At 39.0% G+C, this 16,776-nt stretch overlaps 1 protein-coding gene across 1 annotated transcript in view; it reads right to left on the bottom strand.

Annotated features, from left to right (window-relative positions):
* IL1RAPL1 (interleukin 1 receptor accessory protein like 1) overlaps window positions 1-16,776 on the bottom strand; it is a 749,920-nt gene that overhangs the window by 640,946 nt on the left and 92,198 nt on the right. The gene's annotated exons all lie outside the window — the stretch shown is intronic.

A 16,776-nucleotide genomic window follows, 5' to 3' on the forward strand; every position in this document is an offset into this window, starting at 1 on the left:
TATTAATTTTAATCCAGCACAGACCAGAGCATGCTCTGCCCAGGCTCATTTTAAGATTATTTTTTCAGAAAAAAAATAATTATCTAAGTTAAGCTATTAACTACCTTGGGACATACTCCAAAAGTGTCTTAAGAAAATATTTAGATTTTGGAATAATAGTGATATTTGTACAACATGTTAGAACTCATAAAGAACAGACTTTTCTAAGACCTAAATCCGTGAATTCTAATTTTGAACCTTCTACGTTAATCTTTTAAATTCATGAATCTTAGGTTGCTTTTTTCTCCTCACACTACTGATTGCTGTTTTTTTAAATGGGTTTTACCACACCTCCTTATATCTAATAACAGGCATTTTTTAATTACCCATGCAGAGTTAACAGCAAGAACACACAAGCTCAACTGGTGAGGTTCAGATTCCAGCTCAATCACTCATTACTTTTGAAATGAAGGAAAGTTACTTGACTCTGTGTGCTTCCGTTTCCTCATTTGTGTAAGGAGAAAATAAGACTGAAGACACCATAGGTGGTTGTGGGAATCAAACGTGTTAAATGCATAAAGGGCTCAGAACAGTGCCAGTCTTCTGGTGAGCACACATTTTGTGTTAGATCTTATTATCAAGATCGTGTCCCTTTTTCCTACTTCTTTCTATTTCCATTTTGCAGTACGGATACACAGTATTTGTTGACAAGGTAGGTTAGATGCACAGTAACACCAGAAGGATGTCTTCAGTTCATTGGTGTTTAATTAGTGTGAAGAGTAAGAGTCCAGATAACTCCTTAGAGCTTTCATCTGTGATATGTGATTGGGGCTGGACAAGAATGAGTAAAGTTGATGGAAACTATGGACTCCTAAACCCATCCATCCTCCTGCTGTTATATAAATGCAACTGACCCGTAATTTTTGGACAGTGGCTCCAGACGAACACACTTAGGTATTCTTCCTTCCCTTTGATTCCCCAACCCGGTGAGGTCTGATTTACAAATGTCTGGTAATGTCTGGAATTCTGGACTCCCCAGGATAGCACTATTTTCAAATTACTTTCAATGTTTTAATACCTATTTGCTGTTTTTGTTCATCAGGAGGTGATGTTATAAACTAAAATAAAGCAGCGGCCAAAGAACGCTATGGTCTTATTTACTGTGAAAAGCTAGCAGGAAGCAAGCAACTTGTGGCACATTAATAAACATATGATCCCCCTGAGGAGAATTACACACTCTCACAGTAAAGACTACCATCCACCATCATCAAATAAGCAGCATGACTGCTATGGTGCCAGGCTCTCTGCAATCAGGGACATCCTGTGGAATAGGATAAATGGGGTAAAGGATAATGCTCCTAGGAATTTTGGTAAAACTCATTAGCCCATATGACTCAGCTTCTATTGTACAGAACACATGATCTGCAATCTAGGCAAAAAGTTCAATCATTACACTTTCAACGTTTATAAAATGGCTGTAAAGATAGGACATACATAGATGTGCAGAAAACAGTTCACAATTGTGAGTCATCCCTCAATTATCCATTCCAGCAAAGAATGTGAATGTGCATTTTAAAAAAGACTGAGTTTTCCTGAAAAGGGTGGCCCTGCAGTAGATACAATATACTGTGCTAACAATTCAGACAGTTACTTCTTTCAACCTCCTAAAGTTATAGCAAATGGATCCAATGCCTAAAGAAGTCCATGATTTATCCAAGCTTGCCTATCTAATTAGTGGCAGAAATGGGATCAGAACTCACCTCTTCTAACTTCTAATTCATTGGTTTCTTCTATGTGCTACTGGAGGTAACTAGTGCTAGGTTAGCATACATAATTATATATATACTAGAGGCCCATTGCAGGAAGATTCCTGCAAGAATAGGGCTTCCTGAAGCCGGAGTGAAGCAGAGAAGGGAGCAAGTCCCGCCAAGGCTCCGCTCCCGTGTCCGCTGCCTTGGCTCCCTCCCTTCTCTGCCGCTTCACTCCCTTCTGCAGCGCTTGACTTCCTTCTACGCTGTCTTCAGTCTTTGCTCTGTGCCTGCATATGCACATTAACCACCATCTTTGTTGGGTTAATTTGCATACTCACTCTGATTGGCTGGTGGGCATAGCAGAGGGATGGTCAATTTGCAGGTTTCTCTTTTATTAGTGTAGACTAGAGACCTGCCGCACATGGGAGGAGGGTCTGAGCCCTCTCCACCACTGCTGTGCTCACCAGCCATGAGCCCAGATTCTGGCTGAGTGAAGCTCCCCCTGTGGGAGAGCACTGACCACCAGGGGCCAGCTACTGTGTTGAGCATCTGCCCCTTGGTGGTCAGTGTGCATCATAGCAACTGGTCATTCTGGTCATTCCACCATAAAGGTCGCTTAGGCTTTTATTATATAGATATTAAGTGTTTGAAAGAAATGTTACCCACCCTTAAGCCCCTGATTTTATATTATTTTACTTTCCAAAACTAGAGGCCCAGTGCACAAAATTTGTGCACAGGTAGGCTCCCTGGGCCTGGCCAGCGATCAGGGCTGATCTGCGGGTGACTGGTGGGGTGATCGAGGGGTTCCCTGCTGTCACCCGCCTTGGCTGGCCTGGGGCCTGTGGGCTGTGGGCAGCTCCTGTGTTGAGCATTTTCCCCCTGGTGGTCAGTGCACGTCATAGCACCCTGTTCTTCTGCCGTTCAGTTGATTTGCATATTAGACTTTTATTATATAGGATATTTGTCTTGTGGAGAAAGGCAGCATATGCTCCAACTTGGATTTACTTGAAAATATAGGTCCTTAAGCTCCTAAAAATCTAATAAGAAATAAAAGAGAGCAAGAAGCAGGTCTTAAAATATATCATGCTTTCTTCAGCTCTTTCCACTACATACTTTCAACATATATACACTTGTAAAAGGGTTGGTTTCTAAGAGGACTAGTTTAGAGTCTGGTCTTGTTAAGGAGAAAATACTCTAACTTTAAATTCAGTGCAAATATTGGGAACTAACAAATCTTTTGGACATAATAAAGAAGCAATTATATGGTACACAAGTAAAATTAAAGTTATGGAAGTCAAACAGTGCATTGAAGCTCTCTATAGTTTTCTTTAGCAGTGTGCTTCTTTGAAACAGGGAAAGATTCTGAAATTGGCATGCATCTACTGAGAGGAAATGGTGGGGGTGTAAGAACATTGTGCAAAAAGCTTTATATAATAAAACTTCAAACCCACCAGGATAGCTATTAATTAAAAAATGGAAAACAACATGTGTTGGCGTGGAAGTGGAGAAATTGGAACCCTTGCACATTGCTGGTAGGCATATAAAATGCTACAGCCAGCCACTGTGGAAACCAATCTGACAGGTCCTCAAATATTAAACATAGAATTATCATATGATCTTAGAATTCTCCTAGGTATATACCTAAAAGAATGGGAAGCAAACACTTAAACATACTTGTACACCAATGTTCATACCAGCATTATTCCCAACAGCCAAAAGATGCAAACAACTCAAATATACATCAAGATATAAATGGATAAACAAAATGTGGTCTATATATATAATGGGATATTACTTTGCCTTTAAAAGAAATGCAAGTCTGTTACATGGTACAACATGGATAAAGCTTGAAAACATTATTCTAAATGAAATAAGGCAGACACAAAAAGACAAATATCATATGACTCCACTTAAATTATATACATAGAATAAGTGAATTTGTAGGGATAAAAGTAGAACAGAAGTTACCCTGACCTGGCAAAGATGAAGGAATGAAAAGTTGTGGTTTAATGGGTACAGAGTTTCTGCTTGGGGTAATAAAACATTTCTGGAATTGGAGAGTGGTGATGGTTGCACAACACTATGAATGCATTTAATGCCACTAAATTGTACAATAAAAATAGTTAAAACAGTAAATTTTGTTATGTACATTTTACCACAATTAAAAATACATTAAATTATACACTATAAATAAGTGAGTTATATAATGAGAATTATATCTTAATAAAGCTATTATTTTTTACAAGTTCATATGTAGTATCTCATTTAATTTCACTCTAAATACCATCTCTATTATTTGTCCCCGGTATTTGTATCTCTAGCTCTAAACACTCTCTAAACTCTATATTTATATATCCAGCTACCTAATTATCACACTATTTTGTGTCTTACAAATAAACTTTTACTTTTATCTTCAAATCTACTCTTACCCTGGTCTCTATCTCACCGATAGCCACCCATTCACCTAGTTGCTCAAGCAAAATGGCTAGAAGTCCTTTAATAAATTATAATATTTTTTGTTTTTATTTATTCATTTATTTATATATATTTTGGACAGTATTACAGATGTTCCCCATTTCCCCCTACATGCCCCCCTCCACCCAGCCCCCAACCCAGTCCAGGCCTTCACCACACTATTGTCTGTCTCCATAGGCTATGTATATATGCATAAATGTTCTTTGGTTAATCACTTCCCATCCCCCCACACCCATCTTCTCTCTGATTTGTCAAACTGTTCCATTTATCCATGTCTCGGGACCCATTTTTTCACCAGTTTTTTTTGTTCATTAGATTCCACATATAAGTGAGATCATGTGATATTTGTCTTTCTCTGACTGGCTTATTTTATTTAGCATAATCTTCAGGTCCATCCATGCTGTTGCAAAGAGTAAGAGGTCCTTCTTTTTTAGAGCCATTTTGTATTCCTTTGTGTAAATGTACCACAGCTTTATTATCCACTCATCTACTGATGGTCACTTGGGTTGTTTCCAGATCTTAGCTATTGTAAATAACACTGCTATGAACATAGGGGTGCATGTATTCATTCTGATTGTATCTTGGGATTCTTAGAATGTATTCCCAGAAGTGGGACCACTGGATCAAGGAAGATATGAACAAGTGGAAACATACATATACCATGTTCATGGATTGGAAGAATTAACATCATTAAAATAACCACAGTACCCAAAACAATCTATAGATTCAATGCAATCCCTATTAAAATACCAGTGACATATTTCACAGATCTAGAACAAATGTTCTAAAAATTTATATGGAACCAAAAATATCCAGAATAGACTCAGCAATCTTGAGAAAGATGAACAAAGTTGGAGGGATTGCAATACTGGATAACAAACTATACTACAAAGCCACTGTAATCAAAGCAGCCTGGTAATGACACATGAACAAGCATATAGACTAATGGAACAGAACAGAGACCCCAGAAATTGACCCATGACATTGTGGTTAATTAATATTTGACAAAGTAAAAAGAGTATCTTTAATAAATGTTGTTGGGAAAATTGGACAGGTACATGCAAAAACAAACAAACAAACAAAAAATTAGACTATCAATTATACCATACACAAGAATAAACTCAAAATGGATAAATGACTTAAATTTAAGTCATGGAATCATAAAAATACTAGAAGAAAACATAGGCAGTGAAATACATCAAACTAGAAAGACATTATAGTCTTACCCCAATAAAACAGGCATGAAGCAAGTGAGGGGGTACTGAAAATTCAATAATTAAGTTTAATATTATTTCAATATTTAAAGATCAAATTTATAACAAAAATTGATTAGGACAATAAAGAATTGTAATTTTGTAGTGTATGACTCTTTTATATTTATCCTATCATTATCACTAATTGAGTTTTTTTAATTTTCTATTTTTTCTATAGTGTGTAAGTACCGTTGGAGATGGAATCTTCTCTGCCTCATTCACCACTTTAGCCCATAAATACTTCCTCTATTTTCTAGTCTCTCCTGCCAACTGACTTTGAGGTTGGAATTTTTCCAAGAGAGAATCTGTCATTTCAGCTTATGGGTCTGACACTGCTTCTTTGCTCTTTTTCCCTCCAGACATACGGGTAGTAGTGGTTTCCTGCTGTTGCTAATTCTTGATTGCCTCATGTTCTGTCATTTCAGCTCTTCTAACATATTTATTACTAGTTTCCCATGTTAAATTCCCCTACTGAACTTTCAGAATAAATTTGCTTTAACTGACTAGATCATGGCCAATACAATCGTTAAGAAAACAGATATCTAAGCATTTATTTTTTTTAATTTTATTTTATTGTTTAAAGTATTACAAATAGTAGTACGCATGTCTCTTTCTTTCCCCCATTGACCTTCCCGCTGCCTCCCCTAACCCCCAGCACATGCCCTCCCCCCTCCACCCCCCCAGTGTCTTTCATCCATTGGCAATGCTCATATGCATGCATACAAGTCCTTCGGTTGATCTCTTACCCCCCCAACCCTCCCCAGCCTTCCCACTGTAGTTTGACAGTCTGTTCGATGCTTCTTTGCCTCTGTACCGATTTTTGTTCATCAGTTTATAAATGTTCTTTATATCTAAGCATTTAATCTACATTATACATATATTCCTAAAAGTGTCCCATGATATGAGAGAAAGAGGTAAACAAATTATATAGTTATATATTTGAAATTATTACATATAGCATTAAACACATTTAATAAGTGTGCCGCGCTGGCACAGCCAGGTTTGGTGAGCCTGAGAGGGGGCGGTGAAGGATTAAGAAAAGACAGACAAGAGAAGAAAGCTGGGTCTGGATGGGACGCTGCCCTCTCTGATGGAGAGACAGCGCCACGACCTTCAAGCTGAGTCTTTATTTTATAGCCAGATTCCATGAGGCAAAATAAGGGCGTGGTTACAACATTCTCCTGGGTTTTGAATCTACTCAATTAAACGCACCTGATCAAGCTTTGTTTACTTGCTGCATCTCCCGCAACCCATATCACTTAGCCACATGGGACCACAGGTTCAGACCATAAGGTCAAGGTTACAACTATAGCCTTTGGCTATAATTGTGTTGGGACTTGCACATGGCTTTGCCATGAGAGGATCATGCCCTCTCATTAGTCCCGGGCTTGAACCCATCCAAACACTGTAGCCTCTCTCCACAAATAAGTTAAGGTACTTTAGCATTTTCCTATCTATGATGAAAGGCTTTTATTTAGGTATCTAAAAAATGGGGCAGAATTAAACTGTGAGTTGTTTTAATTTAAAATAGAATTGGACTCTGAGGGAGAAACGTAGGAATTCTATATAATTTATGCATTCTTCAAGTTAGTTTCTTTTCAATATTTTTAGGCAATTTTATTATAATTTTAGTATCAATTCCAGTCAATAGTAATTTTTAGATTTTTATGACTAGAAAGAAATGCCATTAATCTGAATCACCTACAGTTCACTAAAACAACAAATGGTTTAAATACTGATAACCTAACAACTTCATCTTGCAAAAATAGGGCATTTTTAGAAAAAAAAATGATATAATGACTTGTATCCTCCTATCTAATAAAAGACAAACATGGTAATTGACCATAACTTTGCTACGCTTCCCATTGGCTAATCAGGGTGATATGCAAATTAACTGCCAACCAAGATGGCGGTTAATTTGCATATACCAGCTGGGAGCATAGCAAGCCAGGTGGCCAAAAATAAGCTGGGCGGTGGAGGCGGGAGCAAAACAACCCGGCCAGGCGGCTGAGGGTGGCGGGAACAATCAACCTGGGCCAGGCGGCTGAGGGAGGCAGGAGCAAACAAGAAGGCCAGGTGGCTGAGGGAGGGGGGACTGAAACAAGCTGGACATCCCCCAGGGGTCCCAGACTGCAAGAGGGCACAGGCAGGCCTGAGGGACCCCCCCCTCCCCGAGTGCACAAATTGTTGTGCACCGGCCTACTAGTTTCTTTATAAATATAAACACACTTAAAATGCAACAATATGTTAAGGATTCTTGTGAACAAAAATTGTAGGGATAAAACACTTTATACTTAGATTATAAGAATATAATACCATAGAATGACATTAGAAATATTATTAAAAGTTTAAAAAACCAAAAACAAGTGGGTCTAATCTTTATCCAAATGTGATAGAGAATAGAAGAAGAGATTTTCATGGGCAGAAGAATCGACTAACAAGCTGTGTGATCATGAACAAGTAAGTTTTCCCTGAACTTCAGTTACCTGATCATACAATTATAAGGGCGCTTAACTTCATAGAGTTGTTCTGAGAAGCAAATCACATCCTGCTGTAAACATACTTTGTAATGGAAAAACTGGTACATAATGTTTTATTGCTGTTATTATCTGCATTGATGGTTTCAGTCCTTAGATTGTCAACCTGCCTACATCTGTTGAATCTTCTCAGTTATGTCCCATGTTTCACATACTCTTCATTCTTAATAGTATTTCACCACTGGCTAAATATGGACTTTATATCAAGGTCACCACTTTTTAAACGTTTATTCTCCTTTCCAGCAGTACCTCATAAAAGAGATAAATCACATAACTCTTTATATTCAACTAGAGGCCCGGTGCACAAAAATTTGTGCATTTGCGGGGGAGGGAGGTTCCTCAGCCTGGCCTGTGCCCTCTCGCATCTGGGACCCCTCTGGAGATATTGATCTGCTGGCTTAGGCCTGCTCCTGGGTGGCAGAGGGCAGGCCCAATCCCTAGGTGCAGCCCCTGGTCGGGCTCAGAGCAGGGCCGATTGGGGAGTTGGGGCATCGCCACCTGTCATGCACAGAGCAGGGAGGATCGGGAGGTTGCGATGCCACCCTCAGTCACGCTCAGGGTAGGGCCGATTGGGGGGTTGGGGCACCGCCCCCTGTCACACTCAAGGCAGGGTCGATGGGGAGGTTGTGGCACCACCCCCTGTCACGCACAGAGCAGGGCCCATCAGGGGGGTTGGGGCTCCGTACCCTGTCATGCACAGACCAGGGCAAATGAGGGGGTTGGGGTGCTGCCCCCTGTCACGCACAGAGCAGGGCCGATAGGGGAGTTGGGGCACCGCCCCCTGTCACACTCAGGGCAGGGCGGATCAGGGGGTTGGGGCGCCGCTCTCTAACACCCACAGAGCAGGGCCGATCAGGGGGTTGGGGCGCTGCCACTGTCACACTCAGGGCAGGGCCGATGGGGAGGTTATGGCTCTACCCCGTCACACACAGAGCAGGGCCCGTGTGGGGCGGGGGGGTTGGGGCACCACACCCTGTCACACACAGAGCAGGGCCGATCAGGGGGTTGAGGAGCTCCCCCCTATCAGGCACAGAGCAGGGCTGATCAGGGGGTTGGGGCGCCTTCCCCTGTCATGAACAGAGCAGGGTGGATAGGGAGGTTGTGGCCCCGTCCCCTGTCACACACCAGAGCCGCAGGGCGATCAGGGGGTTTGGGCGCTGCCCCCTGTCACGCTGATTCCGGTGCTGGGAGGCCTCGCGGCTCTGCTGATCCCGGTGCTGGGAGGCATATTACCCTTTTACTATATAGAATAGAGGCCTGGTGCATGGATGGGGGCTGGCTGGTTTGCCCTGAAGGGTGTCCTGGATCAGGGTGGGGGTCCCCACTGGGGTGCCTGGCCAGCCTGGATGAGGGGATGATGGCTGTTTGCAGCTGGTCACACACCCTTCAGGGTGGGGGTCCCCACTGGGGTGCCTGGCCAGTCTGGGTGAGGGGCTGAGGGCTGTTTTCAGGCTGGCGGGTGACTGAAGGTCCCAACTGCTCCTTTTTTTTTTTTTTTTTTTTTTTAATTCTGGTCCAGCTTTAGCTCTGAGGCTCCAGCTCTTAGGCCTCCGCTCCTGAAAGCAGGTATCTGGTTTGTTTCGGTTCTATAATTGAAACTCTGTATCAACTCCAGCTCTGAGATCCCGGGCTCCCTGAAAGCAGGTTTCTGGGGGTTTATTTAGCTTCTATATTTGTTACAATATTTCTTAAACTGCAAGCTCAGAGGCCGGCAAGGCAGGCGGGGAACGTTGGAGTCCTCTGTCACCGAAGCAAGCAAGCCTCATGTTAGTTTCAAGCTGCCTGGCTGCCGGCCGCCATCTTGGCTGGCAGTTAATTTGCATATCGCCCTGATTAGCCAATGGGAAGGGTAGCGGTCGTACGCCAATTACCATGTTTCTCTTTTATTAGATAGGATTTCCTTCTCCTGTGAATTGAGTCCTCTTCCATTTCGGTTCTCCAGACCCAACTTTTCTGTTTTATAGAAAGGTGCAGTATGACTAGAATCCCCTTTCTGAAAGGGAAGTCCCATGTATTTGAAATTCAGTGAAATGTATCTCAAACTATTGCCAGAAACAGCTGCAGTTGATGTGAAGCCTAACGTGGAAAGCATCCCCAGATGCAGTAGTGGAAAGAAAAAATAAATAAAAAACATCATGAGTGAGGGGTTGGTTGTTATTAGCTCTGTTCTCACTTCCTAGTTTTAGATGGTTCAATCATCAAGGGGACTATAAAGTGGACAGTTGAGTATTTGTGGATGTCCACAGCTGTGAACGTGGAACAGGCATTTTGAAATTCAGTAGTTTCAGAAGTATGCACCATATAAAAATCTCTTATCCCTAGAGGGGGTCGTGGTGGAATCCTATATAATAAAAGCCTAATATGCTATGTGTCTGGTCATCTGTTCAACCAATCAAAGTGTAATATGCTAATGATATGCTAAGGCTACTCAAGTGCTTGCTATGATGTGCACTGACCTCCAGGGGCAGATGCTCTGACCAGTAGGTTAGCTTGCTGCTGGGGTCTGGCCAATCTGGACTGATCAAGATGGGCTAGACATGCCCTGGAGCCCTCCTGTGGTCCCTCCCTGGCTGGCCAACGTCCCAAGTCCCTCCCCAGCCCCGATCTGCACCGGTGGGGTGGTTCGGCCTGGCTTGCACCTTCTCACAATTCAGGACCCCTCAGGGGATGTCTGAGAGCCGATTTTGGCAGATCCCGCAGGCCAGGCCAAGAGACCCCACTGGTGCACAAATTTGTGCACCAGGCCTCTAATAATTACATAATTTGCAACAGTCAGCTGTTAAAGCCACTTTCCTGCCAAATACTATAAGATTATTTTTCATGTTCTTCTAAAATGAAACAACCATTAAAAAGAATTAGAAGTACATTTATTATATACATGATTTCTGGTTATAATATCTACTTTTTCCTTAAAAGTCCATTAAGATAATAGCATGAAAATAAGGGAGAGCTCTTATAGAATGGGGGAGTTCAACTCCATTATATTCTTACTTATCAGCATATAGGGTTTAAACCAATTATTCTTCAAACACACATGAAAATGATCTTAATGATTAACTGGACATCTTTTCCTTGACTAATTTCTTAAAGTGACAATTTATGCAATAGCATTGTAATCATTCCCACTCTCAAAGCCTTTCTGTTCATTAGTTTTATAAAATTGACTACTTTGGTGACTTATTTGTGAAAGCTATTACATTGCTTCTGGATTCTAGTTTCCTTTTACTAACTGATCTATTTGAAATCCAAATTATACACATATCACGGCATGATTTCACTTTGTAGTTACTGATGCCATTATTTACCATTTATTTTGTCTATAATGTATAAAGCACTTAACATGAATAAGCCATTAACTTTTGTGGCTTTGGGTATGTTAGTTTCTCATTTGTCAAATGTCTACATGAAGGTTTGCATCCTTTCCTACAATTTCAAAATAAATTACTGATAACATCATTAGACATTTTATCTTTATCTGATCCATTAGTGCATTATTGAAAGAGTTTACACAGGGGTATTCTTTGTCTTCATATGTGCATCCTTTATGTATGCTTATAATTTATCTCTATCCCTTCATTAATAAAAATCTTTTAGTAGTAATATAACCTGCTTTCCTCACTTTCTCAACACAGGCTCATCCATTTCTCTACTATAATCTGAATTTTCTCAACATTTCTCAGAAAAATTTTTACTAGGGTTATCAAAAATCTCATGGCTTTCAATCATTATCTGGCTTGAGCACAATATGACATTTAATGTTATTTATGTCCATTTATCTTGAGATTTTTTTAGAGGGCCTCTTCCTGGTTTTCTTTTGTGCGTTTGCTCATTCTCTCCCTTCCCCTTACTTTTTTTATATTTATTTATGTATTAAATGTATTGGGTTGACATTGGCCAAAAAAATGAACATAAAAGTTTCAGGTGCAGGCTTCTATGTAACAAGATCTGTATATTTCAGATCAAATCTCCTGTCACCATATATTAGGACCCCATTCTCCCCCCACCCACTTCCCTCTGGCAATCACCACATTGCTGTTTCTGTTCACAAATTTCAGTTGTATATCCCACATATGAGGGGAATCATATCCTTCTTAGCTTTTTCTGGCTGACTTATTTAACTTATCATAATGTTCTCAAGGTGTATCCATGTTTTAGCAAATGATGCTATTCCATCCTTTCTTATGGCTGAGTGAGTAGTATTCCATTATATGTATCACATCTTCTTTATCCAGTCCTCTATCGTGGGACACTTTGGTTGTTTCCAAATTTAGTCATCGTGAATAATGCTTCAATGAACATAGGGTTACATATATCTTTGCAAATATGATTTTGAGTCTTTTGGGCATATACCCAGGAGAGAGATTGCTGGGTCATATGGTAGTTCTTTTTTTTCTTTTTCTTCCTTCCTTCCTTCCTTCCTTCCTTCCTTCCTTCCTTCCTTCCTTCCTTCCTTCCTTCCTCCCTCCCTCCGTCCCTCCCTTCCTTCTTGCTTTCTTTCTTTCTTTCTTTCTTTCTTTCTTTCTTTCTTTCTTTCTTTCCTCTCTCTCCTCTCTCTTTCTTTTGTAGTTCTATTCTTAATTTTTTGAGGAATCACCAGACTGATTTCTATAGTGGTTGTACCAATCTACATCCCCACCTCCCCTTCCCTTAAATACCAAAACTTCCCGAAGTTTTTGTCCCTCTCTTCATTTTTTTAAGTGCTCTTACATCACCAAGTAATACTCAAAACAAGTATTACTGCACCCACTGATAGATAACAGTTGTGTGCTGGAGTTATTTAAAATAACAGAGTAAACAGACTTTAAAAAAATTGAAAAGTAAGTAAAATTTTAATGAGCACATGCCCATGGTAGAAAATTTCCACCTTTGTGCCCTAATCACCCTGAAGCCAAAGCCGGGGGCAAAACCTATTACCAGGTTCTTTGTTATCCATAGAAATTGGACCAGTTAACATCCTTAACAATAATATTTGAAAATGTTTGTCCCTTACACAATTTGCTAGCTTGATAAATCATGAACGGCTTTTAACTTTAGCAGTCTATTAGGTAAAAACATGGTCTTTTATTTTAATCTTAACTTGCACTTCTATTATTTGTGAGGATGCATATCTTTCCATATACTTAAATAGCATTTGCATTCCTTATTTTGTAACTGCCATGTTGATCCCCCTTTTTTTTTTTCTTCTTGGTTAATGGACATATTTTTATTAATTTGTAGGAAAATTTGAGTCCAAGTTGTAAGATGGAAAATATTGAGAAATGATTTGGGAAAGGCAGATTAGAGCAATGGTTACTGGGGAATCAGAAGAAAGGAACATAAAAAAAAAACAACCGACGATGGCACCATAGGTCTTCATTTCTGACTAGGAAGAATTAGACGCTTTCAAGAGAAAACATATTCTTTGAAAAGAGTGATAAAGATAAAAAGAATAACTGACTAAAGATGAAAAGCTCTAGTGAATCAAGATAGCATAAAATAATTAGAAGAACCAGACTTTGAAATAAAATGCACCACTTGTTTAAAATGCCACCACCACCACCACCACCACTAACAATAAAATCTACATTTTATAAAGTAAGCAAAAATAGGTAGTTTGAAATATGAAATCAACTGAACCATGCAATCCCCCTACTCTATCCACCTCAAAATATCTTCTGTTGTTACTTTGGGTGATACACATCCACATCCATACTTGCACAGAGCAGAGAAAAACTTTAACTTGGCACTCCAACAGAAATTTTATTATTAAGCAAGTTCAGAACTGGAAGAACGCTATGAATTATAATTTTATTTAAAAAAACACACCTCCAAATAGGAAAGGACAAACCATAGGAAGAAGTGAAACAGGAGATAATAAAATTTAGGAGAGACAAGGCATAAATGAGATTTAAATTTTAAGGTAATTTTGGTAGACAGAATTTCTAAAACGGCCAAAAATGACCCACTCTAATACCCAAAACCTGTGAGTGTGAGTTACCACTTCTGTAATTATGGTCTGTTATGTGGCACCATGACTTAAAATAGGGAGGACTATCCTGGATTTTCAGGTGGGCCCTTAAAAGCACAAAACTTTCTCCAGCTGGTGGCAGAAGAGGAAGTCAGAGACACTTGGAGCATGAAAAGGCTTCAACATGCCAGCCATGCTTTAGGATGGATGGAGACACTTGCTAAAGAATGTGAGCAACTCTTAGGAGCTGAGGCTCCTGGCTAACAATCAGCAAGAAAATCAGAATTTCGATTCTATGACCACAGGAATCTGAATTTGGCCAACCACTTGAATAAGCTTACATGTGGATGCTTCCCCATATGCTCCAGTTAAAAGCCTAACCCAGCCAACCTTGGTTTTTGCTTTGAGACCCTACGCTGAGCCTGCCCTGTGTTCTGACCTAAAGAACTGTGAAAAAAATGGGTGTGGTTTTATGCCACTGATTGATTTTGTGGTAATTTGTTATGGCAGCAATACAATACTAATAGAGTTCCCAAGGGAGTTCAGGTATAACTACAATTAACATAGAGTCATAAATGACAGAATAGAAAAGAAACAAGAAAACAAAGTCATACAAAAAGGTTCAGAAAGAAGATAATAAAAAAGACAGGAAGATATTATATTTAACATACTTATAACTGAAATCACTGAAGGAAAAAAGCAAATCAAAGGAACAAACAAAATATTTTAAGATTACTATTCAAAAAAACAAAACAAAAATAAAAACTTGTTGAAATGAAAACTCTGAATTTATATATTAAAAGTTTCCCATAATGTACCTGGAAAAACTGAGAAAGAATGGTCAATTCCAAAAAATATCTTAGTAAAACTATTACACCTTTTTTTAAAAAATGTGAACCTCCAGAGGAAAATGGCCAAGCCCTTACATAGCAAAGAAAACCCAAAGCACAACAACAGCAGAACAAAATTTTCAAAAATTCTAAAAGGCAGAGTGTGAGCCAAGATCTTAAATCAGCAAGATTTTAAGAATTAAAAAAAAATTCTGAGGAAATATTATACATATGAACTCTTCCTACAAATAGATAATTTTACAATAAAAAAGATTTGGAGAAATTTTGGTAATGAACATAGATAATTGAAGATCTGGTACTAAAATAAAGGCAGTATTAAGATTCAAGTAATAATGTGCAAAAGTTTTTTTCTGTGATGAAGTAGAAATGACACAACTAAAAAATGCAAAGAGAGGGAGAAAGGTATACGGAGTAGTTTGATTCATTAACATGTAGCTGGAGATTAAAATATTTAATGCTGGCAAAGCTGGCATGGTAAAAATAAGAATAAGAAAAAAGAGGACTAAAAGTGATTATAGAAAGCTATCAGTATAAACATAAGGAAACAAAAAAAATGAAAACACACTATAAAGTAGCATGACAGAACTGTAGGTTCTTTTTATATTAAGGATATTAGTTCTTTTCGAAGTATATTGCAAATATTGCCTCCCAATGTATAATTTAATTTAGATTATTTGCCTTGCGTTTGTTTTCATTTATGTTTTTTTTTTTTTTTTAATATATTTTATTGATTTTTTACAGAGAGGAAGGGAGAGAGAGATAGAGAGTTAGAAACATCGATGGGAGAGAAACATCGATCAGCCGCCTCCTGCACACCTCCTACTGGGGATGTGCCCGCAACCCAGGTACATGCCCTTGACCGGAATCGAACCCGGGACCCTTCAGTCCGCAGGCCGACGCTCTATCCACTGAGCCAAACCGGTTTCGGCTTCATTTATGTTTTAATAATTATATAAACCTCTCATTTTATAACTTCTAAATTTTGTGTCTTTTAGAAAGACTACCTTCACTCTGGAAAAAATATTCTCCAATATTTTCTTCTACTAGTTTTATGGTTTCATGATTGCTCCATTTATTTTTATGGAAGTGATAATAGAAAAAAGCAGTGATTTTTCAAACAGGTTTCCTTGTTACCATCATTGCTGAGTGAAAACGTTATCTTTTCTCCACTCACATGTGATGCAGCTCATTGTATAACAAACTCCTGTATGTTTTTGGAATTATTTCTTAGATCTCTAACTTTTCAATTTATATCGCTTGAAATTTATTTAAAACAGCTTCACTATTCTTGGGTGTTATATTTCCATGTAAATTTTAGAACTACACTGACTGGTTCTAATAGAGCACCTTCATGAATGATTAATTTTGCTTTGAAATAAGCAATTCAATGCATATTTAAAAAATTATCCACAAAATTTGCATATTATCTTAGATAATATCCAGTGGGACACCTGCCCTGAAATCCCTATCAATGTTACGAAGTGCTTCTCTTCTTTTAGAAGTAGTTTCTTCGAAAAGTGGCAAGAGATCAGGCTTTGGAGTGAGAAATTAGATTTGTACACTGCCTCAGCTGCTTACCATTTTGTAACCTTGAGCTCATTACTTAAGTTGGCTGAATGTCAGTTTCTTCCTTTAGAAAATGAGGATAAAAACGCCTGCCTTGTAAAATTCCTGAAACATTAGATAAATTGTATTTTGAATAAGTATGAAATATCCCTGACGGTTGGTGGGACCCTTCGGGAAAATAATTTCAAATAGAGGTTGAAAGCATCCTCCTGTATAACTACAATCTAGATTTCTCTTCTAACCACAGAATTGCCAGGACTGGACCCCTTTTTATTTGTCTGATAAATTTCTATTCATCCGCAATTATCTGTGAATAGATTTTCTCATTTCCCCTTGTTTAGCACTTTCTCTCTTTCATCACTATATCCAAATGTTTATAAATTGTTATTATCTGACTACTTGTTTTGCCTCCCTAAG

Source organism: Myotis myotis, unplaced genomic scaffold, assembly GCF_014108235.1.
Source record: "Myotis myotis isolate mMyoMyo1 unplaced genomic scaffold, mMyoMyo1.p scaffold_m19_p_4, whole genome shotgun sequence".
NCBI lineage: Eukaryota > Metazoa > Chordata > Mammalia > Chiroptera > Vespertilionidae > Myotis > Myotis myotis.